Below are 23,718 nucleotides of genomic sequence, written 5' to 3'. Positions count from 1 at the left end.
TCGAAGATAAGCATAGATGTCTCCGTACCGATCCTCCAGACTCTACTAGACTTTCTCATGACTCATGAGACCTAAGTGAACCTAATGCTCTGATACCAAGTTGTCACGACCCAAAATCCACTATAGGTCGTGATGGAGCCTAACACCGCCATCAGGCAAGCCAACAGTGATAGATCAATTTAATTACTCATTCTAGTACTTTAAAAAAATCATAATTTCTATTTGTTAAATAGTATGAAATATAATTACATGAATTTCAATAGTGAACAACCCGTAGGAACCCCGAAAACCCGGTGTCACAAGTGCATTAGCATCAACTAGGAAATATAATAAAATGCAACATCTGTCTGAAATAAAAATTAGACAGGAGAATATAAATAACACTGATGGAGACTCTGCAAGCTGTGGATCGTGACATGAAATACAACTCACGGTAAACTCCCTGCAATAGTCGCGCCTCTGCGCCCAAAAGTCCACCAGACATATATGTACCTACATAAAAAGTGCAGCAAGTGTAGCATGAGTATGTAAATAAACGCGTACCTACTAAGTATCTAGCCTAATCATAGAGAAGTAGTAACGAGGGGTCGACATCAACACTTACTAGTGGTCCAATAGAACAAATACAGTAGAAGTAAACATGTGTGAGTTAGAGAAATTAAGCGAAATAACAAGTATAATACGTGGTACAATCGTCCTCTCAGCAATAACTCAAACTATCAACTAGTAGCTACCTCATCAATCAGAGTATATATATAATGGACCTTACCAGATAGGTCCGTACAGTTCAATTTGGAAGAGCTCACAGATATGTTGGCTTCTTGCCAATTATTACGCACGACTCTAAAAGAGTATTTTATAGAAATGCCGAGGCGTACGACCCGATCCATCATAACATTGCCGAACCATAGATACATTTATTTTATTCCCGAGGCGAACGGCACACTCCCATGGGAGTGTGGTACATAATCTTACCGAGGCGTCCAGTCTGATCTATCATAATGTGCGCACTGCCGAGGGTCTAACGGCATGAACCATAGATGTATCTATCCTGCCGAGGTGAATAGCCCGATCCCATTAAAATATGAAGTTTTGACGGTTCCTCGACCCCACTCACGAATAGTAGAGTGAGTTATAGACTTTTAAGGGAACTTTTCGACGAGAACGCACAACACAGGAGAATTGCGTAAGGAAAGTACAATTAATTCGTGGCTTATCATGAAGCCGTTAAATCTCTACAATAGCAAGTCTATCACTCTACGTAAGCCTAGTCTCAAGTCGTAAAAATAAAGAAATTTAATAGGCCAGAGAAAACTCAAATAGTACAGTTATAACATGGAGGGAACCTAAGTCTACTCGGACATAACATAAATCTAGCTACGTATGGACTCTCATCACCTCGTGCGTACGTAGCCCTCGCAACAAGTAGCACATAACAAACACATTACCTAGGGCTATTTTTCCCTCACAGAGTTAGACAGGAGACTTACCTCGCTCCATAACCAGCTCCAAAGCCTCTCTAATACCTCTAAACAATGTCCGCCGATCCAAAACTATTCAAACAAATGTGCAAACAAATAAAAATATATTCTAATACCCATAATTAATCATTTTAAACAATTCCCAACTCCGCTCGAAAAGGCGATGAAATCAACCCTCCAGCCCACGTGCCCGGATTCTGAAAATTTTTGAAGATAAACTTTACCCATAACACCACAAACTAAAATATATAGCTTATTCCAAATTCCATGTCCAATTTCGTTGTCAAAATCCAAAAATACCAAATTTTAGGTTTTCTACCAAAAATCTAAAATTTCTACTGATTTTCATGTTTAAACCCATATATAAACCATATATTTAACTTGTAATAGGTGGGAATCACTTACCTTGTGATGCTTGATGAAAATATCTCCTTGAAGCCCTCCAAAATCGCCCCAACCAAGTGAAATGAGAGTAAATGGGCCAAATCCTGCTTTTTAAAAGAACCTCTCTGCCTAGATGACCTCTCGCATCTGCGGAAAAGCAGCCGCTCCCATAGCTCCGCTTCTACGGAAACTTCCTCGCTCCTGCGAAAGACCACTGTTAGCAGGCCATCGCACCTATGGAAATTCTTCCGCTCCTGCGCAACCACAGGTGCGACGCAGCCAAGTGCATCTGCGCAAATTCCTGCACTTGCGGCCCTGACCTCGCTTCTGCGCACACGCAGGTGCACTGCTTGCCTCCGCTTCTGCGACTTCATGCCCTGGCTGCCCAAGCCGCTTCTGCGAGCCTCACCTCCCTTCTGTGACCAAACTTCTGCAGAAGCGATCACACCGGTTGCTGCCTAGCTTCAGCATCTCATAAGTCCAAAATAAATCCGTTAACCGTCCGGAATCCACCCGAGACCCTTGGGACCTTAACCAAAATATACCAACACATCCCAAAAAGCAATACGAACTTAGTCGAAGCCTTACACCGCATCAAACAACATCAAAATCATGAACCACGCCTCGAATCAAACTTATAAATTTTCAAATTTCCAAATTCTATATCCCGTGTCAAAACGTATCAAATTAATCAGTAATGACTTCAAACTTCGCACACGAGTCACAAATGACATAACAAAGCTATTCCAAGGCTCAGAACCCCGAACGGACATCGATAACACCAAAGGCCACTTCAAACCAAACTTAGGAAATTCTTAAACCTTCAAAATGCCAACCTTCCATAATAAGCGTCCAAATGCTCCCGGGTGATCCGATATTCAACCCGAATATACGCCCAAGTCCGAAATTATCATACGAACCTATTAGAACCTTCAAATCCTGATTCTGAAGTCGTTTACTCAAAAGTCACACCTTAGTCAATTCTTCCAACTTAAAGCATCCAAAATTAGAATTGTCTTTCCAAATCAATCCCGAACTTCCCGAAATTCAATTCCGACCACACGTACAAGTCGTAATACCTGAAGTGAGGCAACCCAAGGCCTCAAACTATCGAACGACACGCTAGAGCTCGAAACGACCGATCGGGTCGTTACATTTATCAAAATTTTGAGGCTAAGGAGAAAATGACATTAGATATTACTTAAATTTATGTAAGAGGAATTTTCAGAAACCACTATTGTTTAGTAGCTATTAACTACCTATAGCTACCATATACATAGTTACTTTCTATAGATACTATTAAGTTGTTATGGTGGTGTATTCGTTGTATTCGCGCTGATGTATTCAAGAATACAACAACAAAAAGCGCCTAAACATCAGGGCAGTCGAGCTATACGCGCATGTATTCACACGTATTCGTGCCGTATATTCATGAATACAACAGCAAAAAGTACCTAAAATCATGGCAATCCAGCTGTACGCGCATGTATCACATGTATTCGCGCTGGTGTATTCATGAATACAACAACTAAAGGGCCTAAAATCAGGGCAGTCCAGCTGTACGCACATGTATTTACATGTATTCGCGCCATGTATTCATGAATACAGTAACGACAATCACCTTAAAAATAGGTATGTCCAGCTGTCTAATAACGGAAATAATATCAATTAGCATGATACACTCCTAATATAACTCAAGAAAATCAATTCTAACATGCCTCATTATCAACCCAATTAATTAGAATAATTTTTCAGTTGTATATAACTTTTATTTTTAGTGTGTTTTAATTATTGTTTTACCGCTGCATTCATTAGATTCAATATTTGTATTTACTGTATTCCCTATTTTATATACAGTGTATTCAAATATATTTGTATTAACAGTATTTTAGTTATTCCTAATACATGTTATTACTGCTGTATTCAGTATATTTCATTGGTTGTATTCACTATATTTTTATTTGTATTCAGCGTATTTTACTGTATTTTAAATTTAAATGTATTCACCGTTTATATTTTGATCTATTTTAATATTTGTATTCAGTGTATTTCAATATTTATATCTTGTATTCATGCATGAATACAAATGTATTGAAAAAATACAAACCTTCAAAATATATAAATACAAGCAAAAAATTGTATTTATGCAAAAATACAATGCATTTGTATCATTGTATGTGACTAAATAGCAAAGAAGAGAAGAAAGTTCGTCGGAGATGGCGTTTTCCGGCCAAGAAAAATATTATATGCATTGTATTAAAACTAAAAATAGAGATGAACAAAAATACCGGCCCTCGAATCTTTTCCGGCATAAAAAGTATTGCAGTATTCGTATAGAGGAATCTATTGCAATATCCGGCGTAGAAGAAAGCCGCAATGGCCCTCTTGTTTCGAAGTTGTTGAATCAACCATTGAAGAGGAAATTTGAAATTTTCTGCTGAAAACCTAACGATGGTGAAGATTTAAAAAAGAAGTGAAGAGAAAAAGAAGAAGCTTGAACCGACCAAAAACCCATAAACTTTAACACTTACCACGAATTTTTGGAGCAAAAACGTTGAAAGTGAGAGAGAGGATCGTGTTGTGAGAGAATCGTGCTTCAAAAATCATGAATACAATCTTGCTGTGAGAGAGAGATCGTGGAGAGAGAAAGAAGAAATAGTTTTTTGTGATTTTGGGAGAGAATAACTAAAGAATGAGAGAGAAAAATGGTACATAGCATATTTAATACCTTAATGGTAGTGTATACCATAAATACCTATTTTTCTATAAAAATTAAAAGATAGTTGTAGAAAATAATATTTTAAAAGGGTTTTAATTTATAATAAATAGGGTGTAAACCTTTGCTATAGGGGTAAAATTTCCTTTATGTAAATATAACACATCTTACAAAAACTTTTGCATACGCCCATGTGTCTAGTACTTACACAATAAAGTAATTACATAGATTTGTTTGTTTGGAATAACGCAATTATAATGTAATTTCGTGTGTCATGTTTGTTGCATAAATTTAATTACATAGTTAAATATTTTTTTACTTTAAAAATAAACTAAGAATAATCAAATAAACTTTTCTTAGACGGACAAGTAAATAAACTTTAATGTGTGACAATTATATGTGCATATAAGAGATATTAAATTTTTATTTATTACTAGTTATTGAAAAATCACCTTGTAAGTATTACCAATTTACACCCCACCCCCACCTCCACCCCCAAGAATTGGGAGGTGAGAATTAGAGAGTCTAATTGGCCAACTTAATTGTACCTAGCTTCATACTGACCGTATAATTACTTGATCACACAAACGGTCTAAAACTGTATAATTATATTTTGTTACATTCAAATCCATTTGCAAGATGACTTTCCAAACATACTCTTATAGCATGTATGACTAAATTTCTTCAATTTTAAAAGGGAAAAGGGCCAAATATACCCCTCTACTTTCATATATTATCTATATTTAATCTCCATTATACTATCGGGCCAAATTTACTCCTACAATCAGCAAATTTTAAAAATACCTCTTGATCTGTTAATTAATCCAAAATCTCCCATTTTTTTTATTAAATCACTTGTTGTTCTTCTTGCTCTATTATTTTCAAATATTACTATTGATGTAAATGCACAATGTGTAAGCATTTAATTAAAGCAAAGTTGAATTAGATAATGTAAAGTCTCCGAGGAACTTCAACTTCAATCACTAATACTTGCAAAGTCTCCATACATTTGGTGCAATGAATTCATTAAAATTGCGATGTTGTAAATACTTTCAGAATTTAGAAAAGCTAGCTAATTTAGATTTTTTAATTTACTATACTTTGTTTATTCGGTTGTATTATTTAATATTTTTTTTTTCTCTAATTCAGAAAGCAGGTAAATGCCAATTATTTCAAAGATAGTGGACCAAGAAGAATAGCAAGTGATTTAAATAAAAGAAATTTGGGAGATTTTGGATTACTTAACAGATCAAGGGGTATTTTTAAAAGTTTGCTGATTGTAGGGGTAAATTTGGCCCGATAGTTTAACGGTGGAGGTAAATTTGGCCTGGTAGTATAACGGAGGTTAAATATAGACAATATATGAAAGTAGAGAGGTATATTTGGACCTTTACCTATCTTAAGTTTTTTTTTTCAAAGTTGAAGTGTTTGGCCAAGCTTTTGGAAGAAAAAAAAGTGCTTTTGAGGAGAAACAGAAGCAGTTTTTGAGAAGTAGAAAAATGTAACTTTTCTCCAAAAGCACTTTTGAGAAAAATACACTTAGAAGGAGTTTTTAAAAGTTTTACCAAACACTAATTGCTGCTTAGAAGTACTTTACAAATTAATTAGCCAAACACAAACTGATTCTCACCAAAAGTACTTTTGAGAAAAAACACTTCTCAAAATAAGCTGATTTTTGCAGCTTGGCCAGATGAGCTAATAATCAGGGACGGATGCACATAGGAGAAATTGGTATCATCCGACATGCTTTTATCGGAAAAAAATTAATTTTTGCTGCTAATCATATACTATATTATAAGTGGGAAGCCACAAAGTAGAAACTTAAATTACTAAAATACCCAAAAAAAAAAATTGAACGGCCATTTCACCCACAAACACTATTTCTACATCACTTCTGTGCAAAAATGTAAATGTACATTTTAATAAATTTCTTAATCTAATGAACATCTTTTCCCATACAATGTAAATGAACATGAAAATACAATAAATATAGAACTACGTGGGAACATTTTTCTTAATACGTGGGAACATTGATTCTTGCAATTTTAAATGATATATTAACTATTATTTATTTATTGTGATTTATTGATGAAAAGTTATTTTAAGCTCTATATATATATTGAGGACAAAAAAGGTTGACAGCATCTCATAGTCTCTTCTCCTCCTCCATTCTTGAAACTACCTTCATTGACCTTTCCTCTTACAAGTGATTTGAACGTTGTATGACTGGTCTAGAAAATACATATAGTGTGAAAAAAACCAACCGGGTATCTTCTTATCTTCTAAGAAATTTCATGTTGCATTTTCAAATATCTGTTGATTTTCAGGACAACACACATTTTTAATGTGTATGAAAAAGTAAGTTTAGACAGCCTTTCAGAATATTGTTGTTGTAGTCAGATAAGCCAAGAAAACTAAAGAATTCTCTTAGCTATATACTCAGAATGGTTCACTGGCAATCTGAGAACACGTTGCCTTTATGTTAATTAATTTGTTGATACCGGTTGTGTAACGACCCGACCGGTCGTTTTATTTTCTAGAACTCCGTTCCCCTAAATAAGACTCTCCATACGTGCTTTTACTCTTTTATGACTTGTGGGGATGGTTAATTCGGGATTTGGAAGGGTTCGGGCTGAAATCGGAACACTTGGTTCCTTAAGTTGGCCTTAAAAGGCTAAGTTTGACTTCGGTCAACGTTTTGAGTAAACGATCTCGGAATTGGGATTTGACGGTTCCAATAGGTTCGTATGAGAATTTTGGACTTGGGCGTATGCTCGGGTCGGTTTTTGGATGACCCGTGAGCATTTCGGCACCTAATAGTGAAAGTTGGCATTTTGGGTGAATTTCATAAGTTTGGGTTGAAGTGGATCTTTACATTATAGACGTCCATTTGGGATTCTGAGCCTGGGAATAGTTCCGTATGGTGATTATGGTCTTAGGGGCGCGTCCGGAAGTGGATTTGGAGGTCCGCAGGTCGTTTCGGGGTCATTTGGCGAAAAATGGAAATTTGAAGTTTTTGGAAAGTTTGATCGAGGGTGGACTTTTTGATATTGGATTCGGATTCCGGTTACGGAAGTTGGAGTAGGTCCGTAATGTCATTTATGTCTTACACGCAAAATTTGATGTCATTCCGAGTTGATTTGATAGGAATCGGATGCGCGGAAGTATTTTTAGAAGTTTTTGAGTTCATGAGTTAATCCATGCGTTTTGGTGTCCGATTCATGGTTTTTGATGTTATTTCAGTGTTTCGATCACTCGAGCGAGTTTGTATGATGTTGTTAGACTTGTGTGGGTGTTTGGTGTGGAGCCCCGAGAGCTCGGGTGAGTTTCAGACGTTCGGGAGATTATGGGTAACAATTTTCTTCAAATTTTTTCCGGAATCCAGGCACTAGGCCCGGGGGTAAATTTTGGAAATTCTTCAATTGGGGTTGGGTAATCGCTTTAATAGTTAGAATATGAACTTTTGAGCCTATATTGGCTATTTTATATAATATTGTACTAGTTTCGAGTCATTTTGGCATCAAATTGAGGGTTTGAGCATAAATCTTGGATCAGAAGTAGGCTTGAGACAAGGTAAGTCTATTTTCTAACCATGTAAGAGGGAATTAACCCCGTAGATGAACTTAATTCATATGTGCTTCTATTTGTGGGGGGCTACGTACGCGCGAGATGACGAGAGTCCGTACGTACTTACTACTCATACTTATGTCCGGGTAGTTTTAGGTTTCACCATGTTTTGTTGACACCTTTATTTGATTATGCTTATTAATTGTCTTGAATAGAGTTGCGGTTGAGGATATCAAGATTTTAAGAGTTTCTAGTTGAATTTCTTATTTTGGAAAGAATTGAGGGATATTATGATAACTTGAAAAAGTCTATGTTCAACCGCGTTGCAAGTATATTCCTCGAGTTGGGTAAATTTTTACTACTCTCATGAGAGCGGGCCATTCGCCTCGGCAAATTAATAGATGCATCTATGGTTCATGCCGTTCGATCCTCGGCAGTGCACACAATTTATGTTTATATATATTTGGATCGGGTCGTACGTCCTCGGCATAATTCGTGCGTGATAATACTGAAGCCCTCTTATATTTGATATCATTTCATTGACTCGAGAGGTTAAATAGTTAAATTGAGGGAAAAGATTTGGTTTTTACTACGGTAAAAGTATTATTTAATTATTCTTGCTCCGAGTTCTATTGTCATATATATATATATATATCATGTTTAATTAGAATTTCACAGTATATGATATTGTTGGTCCATAGTAAGTGTCGAAGTCGATCCCTCGTCACTACTTCTTCGAGGTTAGACTAGATACTTACTAGGTACATGTTATTTATGTACTCACGCTACACTTCTACACTGAATGTGCATGATTTGAGGTAGGTGCATCTGGATATCATTCCCGCGCGCACACTTGATTACCACTTCGAGGCTTCACGGTGAGTTGCCTTCTGAGCCCGTTCTGCAGCAACCATAGTCTTTCTTTTGATTGTATTTTTCTGTCTATTTCACTTCGGATAGTAGACTAGTATTCTTTTGAATATTCTACTAGATGCTCATACACTTGTGACACCAGGTCTTGGCACACACTAGTAGACTTGCGATTTTGGTTTTATTCTATGATTATGATTGCACACAGTTTCTTTCGTGTTATTTATTTTAGATCTGTTATTTCTCAAATTCTTTTTAATTTAAGAAAAGTTTAATTACTTGGAAAATATTTGTTAAAAGAGGAAATCACGTGACTAGTTCTAAGTTGGCTTTCCTAGCGGCGGCATTAGGCACCATCACGGCCTATTATGAAATAGGGCCGTGACAACATGGTATCAGAGCCAGGTTCACGTAGGTCTCACAAGCTATAGGCAAGCCTAATAGAGTCTTGAGGATCGGTGCGAAGACGTCTGTACTTATCTTCGAGAGGCTATAGAGTATTAGGAAACTACTCTTCATTCATCTTCTATCGTGTAGTTAATGGTGTACTAAGTATCTTCTCTTATTCTCTCACAGATGGTGAGAACGCGCACGGCGGATATTCCAAACCCGGGAGGGACTGCTCTCCCTATTGCTAGAGGCCGAGGCAGAGGTTGGGGGAGGGCACCTGCCCAAGGTAGGGGACGCGGATGTCCCAGAGTTGCCCCAGTTGCACCACCAGCGGATCCAGTGGAGGATCCCATTATTGAGGAGCAGGGCGAGGTGCCCGCAGCAGAGCCAACCCCGGTCAATTTCATGTCATCACCGGGCTTTCAGGAGGTCATGGGCCGTATGCTACAGTTCATGGATTCTATGACCCATGCTGGTTTATTTCTAGCAGACCCAACCACATCTCAGGCGGGAGGGGGAGCACAGACCCCTACTGCTTAGGCTCCAGGACATGCAACTGCCGTATATCAGACCTTGGGCATACTACTCGTGGGCGGAGCCCAGCCAGTTACTACAGCTGTACCTGAGCCTAGACCAGTTGCGACCGGCGAGCCGCAGAAGCTATTGGATAGATGGACCAGGCTTCATCCTCCTGTCTTCGGGGGTGAGCGACATGAGGATCCCCAAGACTTCATTGATAGGTGCAGGGACAGACTCCACAACATGAGTATATTAGAATCCCATGGGGTGGATTTCACTACTTTCCAGCTGGAGGGCAGGGCCCGTAGGTGGTGGCAGTCTTATCTTCTTGGCAGGCCAGCAGGTTCTCCTCCCATGACTTAGGACCAGTTTACACGCCTATTCTTAGACAGGCATATTCCACCCTCTCAGAGGGAAGACTTGCGGTTTCAGTTTGAGCAGCTCCAGTAGGGTCAGATGTTAGTGACCGATTATGAGGCAAGATTCTCTAAGTTGTCTCTCCATGCACTTATGATACTTCCTACTGAGGCGGAGCGAGTGCGAACGTTTGTTGCGGGGTTGCACTCAGGTATTCAGGCTACTATGGCCCGGAAGATTGAGATGGGGACTTCTTATCATCTAGTAGTGGAGATAACTCAAAGGATTGAGGGTTATCGTCAGATAGGTAGAGAGCAGATGCAGAGGGACAAGAGGGTCTGTTATTCTGGGGAGTTTAGAGGTTCCCCAACAGGGGGCCGAGGCCAGTTTGGGAGGGGTCAGCCTAGCAAGTCCGTAAATCCAGCACCACCACCTCCTCGGGTTGCTCCAGCGCGATCCTATTTCAGTGTTATGCCAGAGAGTTCTTATCGCCCACCAGCTATCCAGGTTCTTCCAGTGGGTACTCAGGCCCTCAGGGTTCTTCCAGCGCCTATTTCAGTACCATGCCAGAGAGTTCATACCGCCCACCAGCTATTCAGGGTTTTTCCAGTGGGTATTCAGGCCATCAGGGTCAGACTTCAGGGTAGCAGTCCACCGCTTCGAGGGGTTGTTAAGAGTGTGGAGATCTTGGTCACATGAAGAGATTTTGTCCCAGACTCTGGGGAAAGGCGGTGCAACAGTGTCAGCAACCTATAATTTCAGCACCAGTAGCCGCACCAGCCGTCCGGCCACCTAGAGACGGAGGGCAGGTGGGTAGGGGTCGTCCTAGAGGTGGAGGCAAGGAAGGTGGAGGCCAGCCAGGTGGCACTCCAGCTAGGTTCTATGCTTTCCCATCCAGACCAGATGCAATGGCCTTAGATGCCGTGATCACAATTATTCTTTCTGTCTGCGGTAGGGATGCTTCAGTATTATTTTATCTACGGTCCACCTATTCATATGTGTCATCTCTCTTTGCTCATTTCCTGGATATTCCTCGTGAGTCCTTGGGTACTCCTGTTTATGTGTCCACTCCTGTAGGCGATTCTGTTGTTGTGGATTAGATCTATCGATCCTTTGTGGTCACATTCTGTGGATACGAGACTAGAGCGGATCTTCTGTTGCTTGATATGACCTCATTTGAAGTCATCCTGGGCATGGATTGGCTATCCCTATATCACGCCATCCTTGATTGTGATTCCAAGACTGTTACCTTGGCCATGCCGGAGTTGCCTAGATTGGAGTGGAAGGGTTCGTCTGCTAGTGCATCTAGTCGGGTTATCTCTTTTCTGAAGGCTCGACGTATGGTTGAGAAGGGTTGTTTGTCTTATCTAGCTTATGTTCGGGATACTACCGTAGAGACTCGGACGATTGATTTAGTTCCAGTAGTCCGGGAGTTCTCCGATGTGTTTCCTTCTGATCTTCCAAGCATGCCACCAGATCGTGATATCAATTTCTGTATTGACTTGGCTCCAGGTACCCAGCCTATATCTATCCCACCGTACCATATGGCTCCGAAAGAGTTAAAGGAACAACTTGAGGAGTTGCTAGCAAAGGGGTTCGTCAGACTAAGTGTATCTCCTTGGGGTGCACCAGTTTTATTTGTGAAGAATAAAGATGGGACTATGCGGATGTGCATTGATTACAGCCAGTTGAACAAGGTCACCATCAAGAACAAGTACCCGTTGTCACGTATTGATGATTTGTTTAACCAGTTGCAGGGTGTTCTCCAAGATCGACTTGAGATCAGGATACTATCAGTTGAAGATTCGGGACTCGGATGTTCCGAAGACTGCTTTTCGTACTAGATATGGCCATTATAAGTTTCTAGTGATGTCTTTCGGCTTGACTAACGGCCCAGCGGCGTTTATGGATTTGATTAACAGGGTGTTCAGGCCATATATTAGTTCGTTTGTCATTTTCTTCGTTGATGACATTTTGATCTACTCGCGTAGCATGGAGGAGCACGGGCAGCATTTGAGAGTGGTGCTTCAGACCTTGCAGGAACAGAAGTTATATGCTAAGTTCTCCAAGTGTGTGTTTTGGCTAGATTCTGTAGCATTCTTGGGGCATGTTGTATCAGACGAGGGTATTAAGGTGGATCCCAAGAAGATTGAGGCAGTTTAGAGTTGACCTCGTCCCACTTTAGTGACTGAGATTAGGAGCTTCGTAGGGTTAGCAGGTTATTATCGCCGGTTTGTGGAGGGCTTCTCATCTATTGCAGCATCTTTGACTAGATTGACCCAGAAGGGTGCTCCATTCCGTTGGTCCGATGATTGTGAGGCGATCTTCCAGAAGCTCAAGATAGCTTTGACTACAGCACCAGTCCTAGTGTTGCCTTCCGGTTCGGGGAAGTATACTGTGTATTACGATGCTTCACGCGTTGGTTTGGGTTGTGTATTGAAGCAGGAGGGGCGAGTTATTTCATATGTTTCACGTCAACTAAAGCCCCATGAGAAGAATTATCCTGTGCACGATTTGGAGTTGGCCGCGATTGTTCATGCTCTTAAGATCTGGAGGCATTATCTTTATGGGGTGTCCTGTGAGGTTTACACTGATCATCGAGCTTGCAGCATTTGTTCAAACAAAGGGATCCCAATTTGAGGCAGCGCAGATGGCTTGAGTTACTGAAGGATTATGACATCGCCATTCTTTATCATCCAAGCAAGGCGAATGTAGTCGCGGATGCCTTGAGCAGAAAGGCAGAGAGTATGGGTAGCTTGGCTTTTATTTTAGCAGAGGAGCGGCCACTAGCTTTGGACATTCAGTCCTTGGTTAACACACTTATGAGGTTGGATATTTCAGAGCCCATCCGAGTTCTTGCATGCGTCATTGCCCAGTCTTAACTATTGGACCAGATCAAGGCTCGACAGCTTGACGATCTACACTTGTTGGTCCTCAGAGAGACGGTACTACAGGGTGCTGCCAAAGAGGTTACTATCGGCGAGGATGGTGTTTTGCGACTCCATGCTCGTCTATGTTTTCCTAACATCGATGGCTTGATGGAGAGGATTCTAGAGGAGGCACACAGTTTTCGATATTCCATTCACCCAGGTGCTACGAATATGTATCGCGACCTGAGGCAGTATTATTGGTAGCGGCGGATGAAGAAAGACATAGTTGAGTATGTAGCTAGGTGCTTAAATTGCCAGCAGGTTAAGTATAAACACCAGATGCCAGGTGGCCTACTCAGCATATGACTATACCTAAGTAGAAGTGGGAGCGCATTACTATGGATTTCGTAGTTGGGTTGCCGCAGACCTTATGGAAGTTCGATGCAGTTTGGGTCATTGTTGACAGATTGACCAAGTCGGCATACTTCATTCCGGTTGTGACTACATATACTTTAGAGAGGTTGGCCCAAATTTATATTCAGGAGATAGTTCGGTTGCACGATGTGCGAATTTCCATCATATCATATAGAGGCCCTCAATTTACTTCACATTTCTGGAGAGCAGTACAAAGTGAATTGGGGACCCGTATAGAGCTCAGCATAACCTTTCATCCGCAGACCGTAGGCAGTCGGAGCGGACAACTCAGATTTTGGAGGACATGCTCAGGGCATGTGTGATTGACTTTGGAGGGCAGTGGGATCGATTCTTACCTTTGGCTGAGTTTGCTTACAACAACAGTTATAAGTCCAGCATCGAGATGGCTCCATTTAAGGCTTTATATGGTCGGCGATGTCGTTCTCCCATTGGGTGGTTTGAGCCCTGCGAGGCTAAGTTATATAGTGCTAATTTGGTGAAGGATGCCTTGGAAAAGTTAAAGTTGCTTCATGAGCGACTTCGCACAGCACAGTCCAGACAGAAGAGTTACGCGGATCAGAAGGCACGTGATTTATCATTTATGGTGGGCGAGAAGGTTCTCCTCAAAGTCTTGCCGAGGAAGGGGATTATGAGATTCGGGAAGAAGGGCAAGTTGAGCCCAAGGTTTATAGACCCATTTGAGGTGTTAAGACGAGTTGGGGAGGTTGCTTATGAGCTTGCCTTACCTCCCAGTCTATCGGGAGTTCATCTGATTTTTTACGTGTCTATGCTCCGGAGGTATCATTCCGACTTGCCACATGTGTTGGACTTCAACATGATTTAGTTAGATGAGAGCCTGGGTTATGAGGAGGAGCCAGTTTCCATTGTGGATAGGCAGGCTTGCTAGTTGATATCCAAGGGAATTTCTGCGGTAAAGGTTCAGTGGAGGGGCCAACTAGTCGAGGAGGCGACCTGGGAGTCAGAGGAGGACATGCGGAGCAGATATCCACACTTATTCAGCACTCCAAGTATGTTTCTAAACCCGTTAGAGGACGAACGTTTGTTTAAGAGGTGGAGAATGTAACGACCCTGTCACACCTCCTTTTTCCAGGGGGAATGGTGCCAAAGGAAAGAAAGGGAGTTTTTCCAATTAAAGTGACATTAATCGAAATGAGATTATTTATTCAATTTTCAGAGTCGCCACTTGGGATAATTATATGGTGTCCCAAGTTACCGGTTTACATTAAATCCCAAATCGAGGAAATTTGATTCTGTTTTAAAGTTCGCAAAAACCAGAAGACCGCATAAGGAATTCTATTAACCAGGGAGAAGGTGTTAGGCATTCCCTGGTTCTGTGGTTTTAGCACGGTCGCTTTTAATCATACCCGGCTTAGTTTATTTGTTTAATTACGTACTTTTAGAACGTACATGCATTTTACCTCTTACCGCTTTTAATTACTTGATTATTTATAATTATTGAATTATCTTGAAATGAATCACGCATATGTGTATTCGTTTTGTTTGGTGTGTCATGAATCATGTCACGCGTATGTGTACACAATTAATAATACTTTATTATTTTTATGATTGTTTTGTCAAAGTTGCGCGAACGCTTACTTTGCCTTTAATTTGGAAAATCGTAACTATGTCATGCGAATGTGTACATAATTACCATAATTGATTGGTTAACACGCGCCTAAAGCATACTTGCGTATTCAGAGTATTCCATTTATTTTTTTATATTTTATTACTATTATTATTTCTTTTACCTATTGGAACGAGTCTTGAATTAGTTCATCGCTCATCTCGTTTCTTATAATTTATTTTAATCTAGTTACACAAATGCACCCTTAACTTTCTACTTATGAGTTATAACCATGTCAAATAAATATATTGATGGTCGAAATAATATTTTAATCACATCTAAAGTTGTCTACTATTTGTAGGATTAATTTAAAATAATTATGTATGAAGATAATGAGCCATTGTATAACCTAGTAATTTAATATATACAAACGAGCATAGAAATAATATACATATGATATATAGCACGGAAAAAAAAAGCTTGTATGAAGGGAATTTAAAAAAAATTAATCTAAAACTAAAAATCCAACACATCGATTTTTGAGAACCAACCAAATAATAATGAATTTATAAAATGACTTTCAAGCATCATGGAAAAAATTTAAAACTTAACCGGAAGAAGTACATATCCTTAAAAAAATTATTTAACACTCTGGACACCAACTATTAGAATAGAAGGGACTAACTATTTTTAAGACAAAAACTAAACTTTGAATTCTTAACCAAATACTTCATATGCTTTAAAGCTAATGTAAACACAAATCGACGTGATACCAACTATTGTTATCTCATTTGAAAGACTAAAGAATCAATTTGTTACAACTTGAAATTCCAATATACCCATTCAACTATAATGAAATTGAAGCCCAGTAGCGATGAAAATGATTTCTTCCGTTAAAGATTCAGACTAACAAAATATTTTTAAAACCTTAACTTTGAGAAAACTGAAATACTATTTTTGTTCGCTTTTCTAATCGATGATATCTCTTAAAATTACGATTTCTATGTGATATATAATATAACCGTTATTTACACCTAAAACAACTTAAACAAAAAATACCTTCTGATTATTTTGTCTAATAGTCATTAAAATTATGCGATGACTAGCGACGATACAATAATTTCCGAATAGAAATTAACTCAATACAAGTTTTGCCTTAACTTAGATGATCACATGCTTCATATCCACAATGAATCTAACTACAATTATAACTTAAAAATGAAATCAAATAAATAAGTAATGAAGCATTCAATTGTTAAAACTTTTCAAATTACACTAAGAAAATATGGATCTCATGTTATTATATGGCTTTACTAAGAAGATTCGAGTGTTACCTTTTTGCAAAAACTTCAGTCAGTAATCGACTTTATCTACTAATTATAAAACTTCTATAACCCACAAACTCGAAACCACGAACGAAATCCCGAACTCCGTCTTCAGATTCAATAACTTAGCCAAACTTTTTCTTTTTATTCTTCGAAGAACAATTTTTTTTATGTTGCCGGATTTTTCTCTCCAGATTGCTTTCCTCACCTCTCTTTCTTTCTTACTTGCACAATTCTTTCTGTTTTCGTTTTTTCTTTTTTTTTTTCCCCTAATGATAAAAGCCCGTCTATTATATATTGTGTTGTGTCAATTCAAACGAGACCTATAGATAGAGGGAATCATGGAGTGTCTGCCGAGTGAACGTGAGGGGTTGAGGGTGAGAGACGTGAGTGTGTGGGAAGTGTAAGGAAGTTAGTTAGATCAGATAGGAAGAAATATCCCTTTTTTTGTGTGTTTACTCTTATTTTGTATCTTTTGTTTTGTTCTTTTCGTTAGTTACCTATCTTAGAAAAACATATTTTTTTGTCTTGTGTGTGAAATGAAGAAAAGAGAAATCAAAAATAAATAGCTAAAAATATTAGCCAACTAATTTTAGACTTATATATTATAGATATAAGAAAATTAAATATTTACACTATAGTTTATACTTCAGATGTGTGTGAATTTTGATTTCTGTTAGTTAAAATTTTAATAACTAAACTATATATATATTTCTGTTAATTAAAATTTTAATAAGTAAACTATATATATATTTATATTGTTTATTTATTGTTTATTAGAAATATAATTTATACTCTAAGACTGTGACTACTTGTTTAGTTTTTTTTTCTTCAATAAAACCTATTAAGAGTATGATAAAGGTTTAAAATATTAAGATTATACCTAAAAGAAATATTTACACTAAAGTAGTATAGAATTTGGGGTGTGGTAAAAAATTAGGTTTTCACAGACCCGACCGATCGTTTTGCTTTCTAGAACCCCATTCCGCTAAATAAGACTTCCCGTACGTTCTTTTACTCTTTTATGACTTGCGGGAATGGTTAGTTCGGGATTTGAAAGAGTTCGGACTGAAATCAGAATACTTGGTTCCTTAAGTTGGCCTTAAAGGGCTAAATTTGACTTCGGTCAACGTTTTGAGTAAATAACCTCGGAATTGGGATTTGACGGTTCCAATAGGTTCGTATGAGGATTTTGAACTTGGGTGTATGCTCGGGTCGGGTTTTGGAAGACCCGGGAGCGTTTCAGCGCCTAATAGTGAAAGTTGGCATTTTGGATGAATTTCATAAGTTTGGGTTGAAGTGGATCTTTACATTATAGACGTCCATTTAGGATTTCGAGCCTGAAAATAGCTCTGTATAGTAATTTTGGACTTAGGGGAGCATCCGGAAATAAATTTGGAGGTACGTATGTCGTTTCGGGGTCATTTGAAAAAAATCAAAATTTGAAGTTTTTGGAAAGTTTGACCGAGGGTGGACTTATTGAAATCGGGTTCGGATTTCGGTTACGGAAGTTGAAGTAGGTCCGCAATATCATTTAAGACTTGCACACAAAATTTAGTGTCATTCCGAGTTGATTTGATAGGAATCGGACGTGCAAAAATATTTTTAGAAGTTTTTGAGTTCATGAGTTAATTCATGCGCTTTGGCATCCGATTCGTGGTTTTTGATGTCATTTCTATATTTCGATCACTCGAGTGAGTTTATATGATATTTTTATACTTGTGTGGGTGTTTGGTGTGGAGCCCGGAGGACTCGGGTGAGTTTCGGACGTTTGGGAGGATGAGAAAAACTTTATTTTTCTGGTGTTTCTTAGCAGTTGTTGCAGGTCTCGCAAATGCGGGAATTTGTTCGCTTTTGCGAGGAAGGATTCGCAATTGCGAAGAAGCCTGAGCTGGGCAGTGTTCGCATTTGCGATATTTTGGCCGCATTTGCGACCTTGGCAGTGGGAGCCCAGGTTCGCATTTGCGATGAGTTTGTCGCATTTGCGAACCAGGTGTCGCAAATGCGACATCTGAGATCTGGGCACAACTCTATTAAATGCGGGACTTAGGCCATTTAGCTCATTTTCTTTCATATCTTGGGAGATTTTTGGAGCTCTTGGAAGGGGATTTTTACCTAGCACTTTGAGGTAAGTAATTTCTACACAACATGAGTTAAATACATAGATTATGGGTAGATTAACATATAAAAATTGGTGAAATCAAGGATTTAGATGAAAAACCTAGGTTTTGACAAAAATAAAATTTAACCACGAAATTGGTTATGGAATTTGGTGAAAATCATATAATTGAGTTCATGAGGTTATGGGTAACAATTTTCTTCAAAAGTTTTCCGGAATTCGGGCACGTGGGACGGGGGTGAATTTTGGGAATTCTTCAATTGGGGTTGGGTAATCGCTTTAATAGTTAGTATATGAACTTTTGAGCCTATATTAACTATTTTATATAATATTTGACTAGTTTCAAGTCATTTTGGCACCAAATTGAGGGTTTGAGCACAAATCTTGGACTAGAAGAAGGATTGAAACAAGGTAAGTCTCTTTTCTAACCCTGTAAGAGGGAATTAACCTGGTAGGTGAACTTAATTCATATGTGCTTTTGTTTGTGGGGGGCTACGTACGCGCGAGGTGACGAGAGTCCGTACGTAGTTACTACTCATGCTTATGTCCGGGTATTTTTAGGTTTCACCATGTTTTGTTGATACCATTATTTGATTATGCTCATTAATTTTCTTGAATAGAGTTGCGGTTGAGGATATCAAGATTTTAAGAGTTTCTAGTTGAATTTCTTATTTTGGAAAGAATTGAGGGATATTATGATAACTTGAAAAAAATCTATGTTCAACCGCGTCGCAAGTATATTTCGCGAGCGGGGTAAATTTTCAACGCCTCTGCAGGTTAATAGATGCATCTATGGTTTATGCCGTTCGACCCTCGTCAGTGCACACAGTTTATGTTTATATGTATTTGGATCGGGCCTGCATCCTCGGCATAATTCGTGCGTGATAATACTGATGCCCTCTTATATTTGATATCGTTTTATTGACTCGAGAGGTTAAATAGTTAAATTGAGGGAAAAGATTTGGTTTTTACTACGATAAAAGTATTGTTTAAATATTCTTGCTCCGAGTTTTATATATATATATATATATATATATATATATATATATATATATATATATATATATATATATATATATACCATGTTTAATTAGAATTTCAGAGTATATTATATTGTTGGCCATAGTAAGTGTCGAAGTCGACCCCTCGTCACTACTTCTTCGAGGTTAGATTAGATACTTACCGGGTACATGTTGTTTATGTACTCACGCTATACTTCTGCATTGAATGTGCAGGATCTGAGGCAGGTGCATCTGGATATCAGTCTGGCACGCACACTTGATTACCACTTCGAGGCTTCACGGTGAGCTGCCTTCTGAGCCCGTTCTGCAGCAGCTGGAGTCTTTCTTTTGATTGTATTTTTCTGTCTATTTCACTTCGGACAGTAGACTAGTATTCTTTTGTATATTCTACTAGATGCTCATACACTTGTGACACCAGGTCTTGGCACACACTAGTAGACTTGCGATTTTGGTTTTATTCTATAATTATTATTGTACACAGTTGCTTTCATGTTATTTATTTTAGATCTGTTATTTCTCAAATTCTTTTTAATTTAAGGAAAGTTTAATTACTTAAAAAAAAATTGTTAAAAGAGGAAATCACGTGACTAGTTCTAAGTTGGCTTGCCTAGCGGCGGCGTTAGTAGCCATCACGGCCTATTATGAAATTGGGTCGTGATAGGTTGCTAGCACCACTTGTCCTTCATGTTGCGTCTTATTTTCCTGTCCTTTTTTTTTTTTGAATTTGGTATTTATAAGCTAAATATTGCACTATTATTGTATTAGTTTTAACTCAAGAACCTATATGCCTAGTTCTCTTAATTAATTAAAGCCCACCATGCTCGATGCTTATTTTGGCATTAGTATCGATCTACTATGTAAAGTTCGTTATCGTTGAGACAAACATGATTTTCCTCGTTTCCTTTCATACAGGAACTATAGTTTGAAAACTGCACCTATCATATGGTGGATTTGAAAGTATTTTCACACTTCACAAATAATCTTCAATAGGTTAAAAACAAGCAACAAAGAACAAAAATATCTTAATTTATTATTTTTACTTCCATGTATTAACTTCAGAAAATCACTTATCTAAACCTCATATTTCTTCATCTTGTCTTCATTTTATTTTTTTCCTCCCCTTCTTTCTCAAACAAAGTTTAACATGTTTATATATGCATATGTAACACGAGTTCTCCTAGAGATCAAGAAAAATAAGATGAAATAATTAAATTAAGAAAAGAAAGTCATTTCATGAATTCTAAAATAACAAAAATTAGAAAAAGAAATATTATGTAGGGAGGTCCTACCTACAAACCTAATTTACAATAATATCTTTAAAATCTGAATGACTATTTTATTCTTGAACTTTTAAAAAAATTATTTATAAGGTATAGTTCACATTTCAGTTTTGTTTCTTTCATCTTCCACTATAGCAGTAATAATTTTTCAGTCTTTTTAAATTCTTTATTTCACTCCATAAAAGTGCACAATAAATTCTTTTAATGCTGAATGTCTTCTTAATTCAGATTTCATATTTTAGTTTTGTTTCTTTCATCTTCTATTATAGTAGTAGAGTAATATTTTTAATTGTATATTCTTTATTTCACTCCAAAAAATTGCACATCAAATTGTCTACTCACTGTATTTGTCACGACCCAAAATCTTAACCTGTCGCGATGGCGCCTATCTCAATACTAGGCAAGCCGATACCATCAATAACCCATGATTTCCTTTAAGTTTGAAAATATAATGTTTAAACACAATCCAAAAATCTCGCAAATACCGATACAAACACTCCCAAAACCTGGTGTCATTGAGTACATGAGCATCTATAAATTACAAGTCTGGAAATTACGGTTCATAATAATCTGAGACCAAATATAATAAACAAAAGGATAAGGAAGGAGAGACAAGGTCAGCGAAACATGGAAGCTACCTCTGAATCTCCGAAAAATCAACTGTGTGAAAGAATCAACACCCCTTATGTCCGGGATCACCTGGATCTGCATACGAAGTGCAGGGTGTAGTATGAGTACAACCAACTCAGCAAGTAACAATAATAAATAAGGAACTGAAAGTAGTGACGAGCTTCTCAGCTAAGTCCAAATACAGTACTTTCCAACATAAAAAGGTAGGCATGCTTTCAAGTTCAACATTTAAAACTCCACACTAATTTCACATCAAATTTGACTAAAACAGAAAATAATATTTTTCTGAAATTTCCAAAACAGTGATGTATGACAGCTAAAATACAGCAATAATGAAATCAATATATCCTCTCAGAGTAACAGTCACTCAGTCCTCCCGTTTACTCCAACCTCACAGTCACTGTTTCCTCACAGTCACTCATTTCTCTCAATCACTTAGCACTCGCACTCAATAGGTACCTGCGCTCACTGGGGGGTGTGTACAGACTTCGGAGGAGCTCCTTCAGCCCAAGCTCTCTATCAAGCCAATATTGGCATATAACAATGAAATATGTTGCGGCGTGTAACTCGATTCTATAAATATCCTAACAATTAGGCCCTCGGCCTCACTCAGTCATCAACCTCTCCAGTCTCTCAGGTTCCAGATGTCATGAAAATCAGCCCAATAATCATAATATGATGTACCAATAAATATCAACATAGACTGAGATATGACATGAAATGAATGAACATGACTGGGTACCAATAATAACAACATATGACATGAAATTACAATTTGAACATATAATTCAACCACAGAAATTAACCCATTGGGTACCAATAATAACAACATATGTCTAAGTATGATTTTTAATACGAGTCTCAGCTAAATTTTCTCTAACACGTAGAGAATATACGGATATCGACAGATTATTCAACTACACAGTTCCATGAAATTTGACCAAATCATAATTTCTACGGTGCATGCCCATACGCCTGTCACCTAGCATGTGTGTCACCTCAAAACCAATCACATAACACATAAATCAGAGTTTCATACCCTCGGGACCAAATTTAAAACTGGTACTTACCTCATACCGTGTAATTCTTTAATCCGCTATGTCTTTTCCTCGTGAATTGGCCTCCAAACACCTCGAATCTAGCCACAAATAATTCGATTCAGTCAATAAAATTTATTGAAATTAATTCCATAAGAAAATACTAATTTTCCATCAAAATCCGAAATTTAGCTCAAACATCGCCGTGGGGCCCACGTCTCGGAACCCGACAAAAGTTACAAAATCCAAACCATTCAACCACGAGTCTAATCATACTAATTTTACCAAAATCTGACCTCAACTCGACCTCCAAATCTTCAAATCTTATTTTCATATCCCTAAGTTCAAATCTCCGATTTACACCTCAAAAACATGTAATCTAGTAGGATTATTCGATGATAATTCAATATTATGGAGTATAAATGATCACAAGTGACTTACCTCAAGATTTTCTGTGAATTCTCGCTCAAATATCGCCTCACCCGCTTTTGGAAATGTCAAAAATGACAAAATTTCTCGGACCCTTCTGTTTTGTACACTGCCCAATACTTTCGCACCTGCGGCTCCTTAATCCGCTTCTATGGTACATGCTTCTGTGATCAATATGCCGCTTCTACGGCTAATTATGCTTCTGCGGAGTTTTGTCCGCATCTGCGAACACGCTTCTGCGAAGATGTTGTTCGCTTCTGCGGTCTTGTCCAGCTCCCCTCACCTCCGCTTCTGCGACTTTTGAGTCGCTTCTACGGACTCGCTTCTGTGAGTTTTCGTCCGCTTCTTTAGACCTTGAACACCTGCGATGCCCATAGCGCTTCAGCGAGCTCGCACATGTGCCATGTTCCGTAGGTGCGATTGTACCAGAAGGCGGCAAAAACTTCAGCTTTCTTCTAAGTCCGAATTTGATCCGTTAACCACCCGAAACTCACCCAAGTCCCGCGGGACCTCAACCAAATATACCAACAAGTCCTAAAACATCATACGAACTTAGTTGAGTCTTCAAATCACATCAAACAACACTAAAAACACGAATCACATATAGATTCAAGCCTAATGAACTTTGAAACTTCCAATTTCTACAAATGACGCCAGAACCTGCCAAATCACGTCCGATTGACCTCAAATTTTGCACACAAGTCATAAATGACATAACATATC

General features: G+C 38.3%; 1 long non-coding RNA gene across 1 annotated transcript; it reads right to left on the bottom strand.

Annotated features, from left to right (window-relative positions):
* Positions 1–200: 200 nt before the first annotated feature.
* On the bottom strand, positions 201–16,848 carry LOC138904811 (uncharacterized). Its single transcript, XR_011413476.1, has 2 exons — positions 16,488–16,848; positions 201–492 (listed from the first exon to the last, which is right to left on the bottom strand). It is a non-coding gene; the product is annotated as an uncharacterized lncRNA (long non-coding RNA).
* Between the last annotated feature and the right edge of the window lie 6,870 nt (positions 16,849–23,718).

The sequence above is a fragment of the Nicotiana tomentosiformis genome, chromosome 2 (genome assembly GCF_000390325.3).
Source record: "Nicotiana tomentosiformis chromosome 2, ASM39032v3, whole genome shotgun sequence".
NCBI classification, from domain to species: Eukaryota; Viridiplantae; Streptophyta; class Magnoliopsida; order Solanales; family Solanaceae; genus Nicotiana; species Nicotiana tomentosiformis.
The sequence above is the reverse complement of the archived record's forward strand: the minus strand, read 5'-3'. Positions and strand labels throughout refer to the sequence as shown.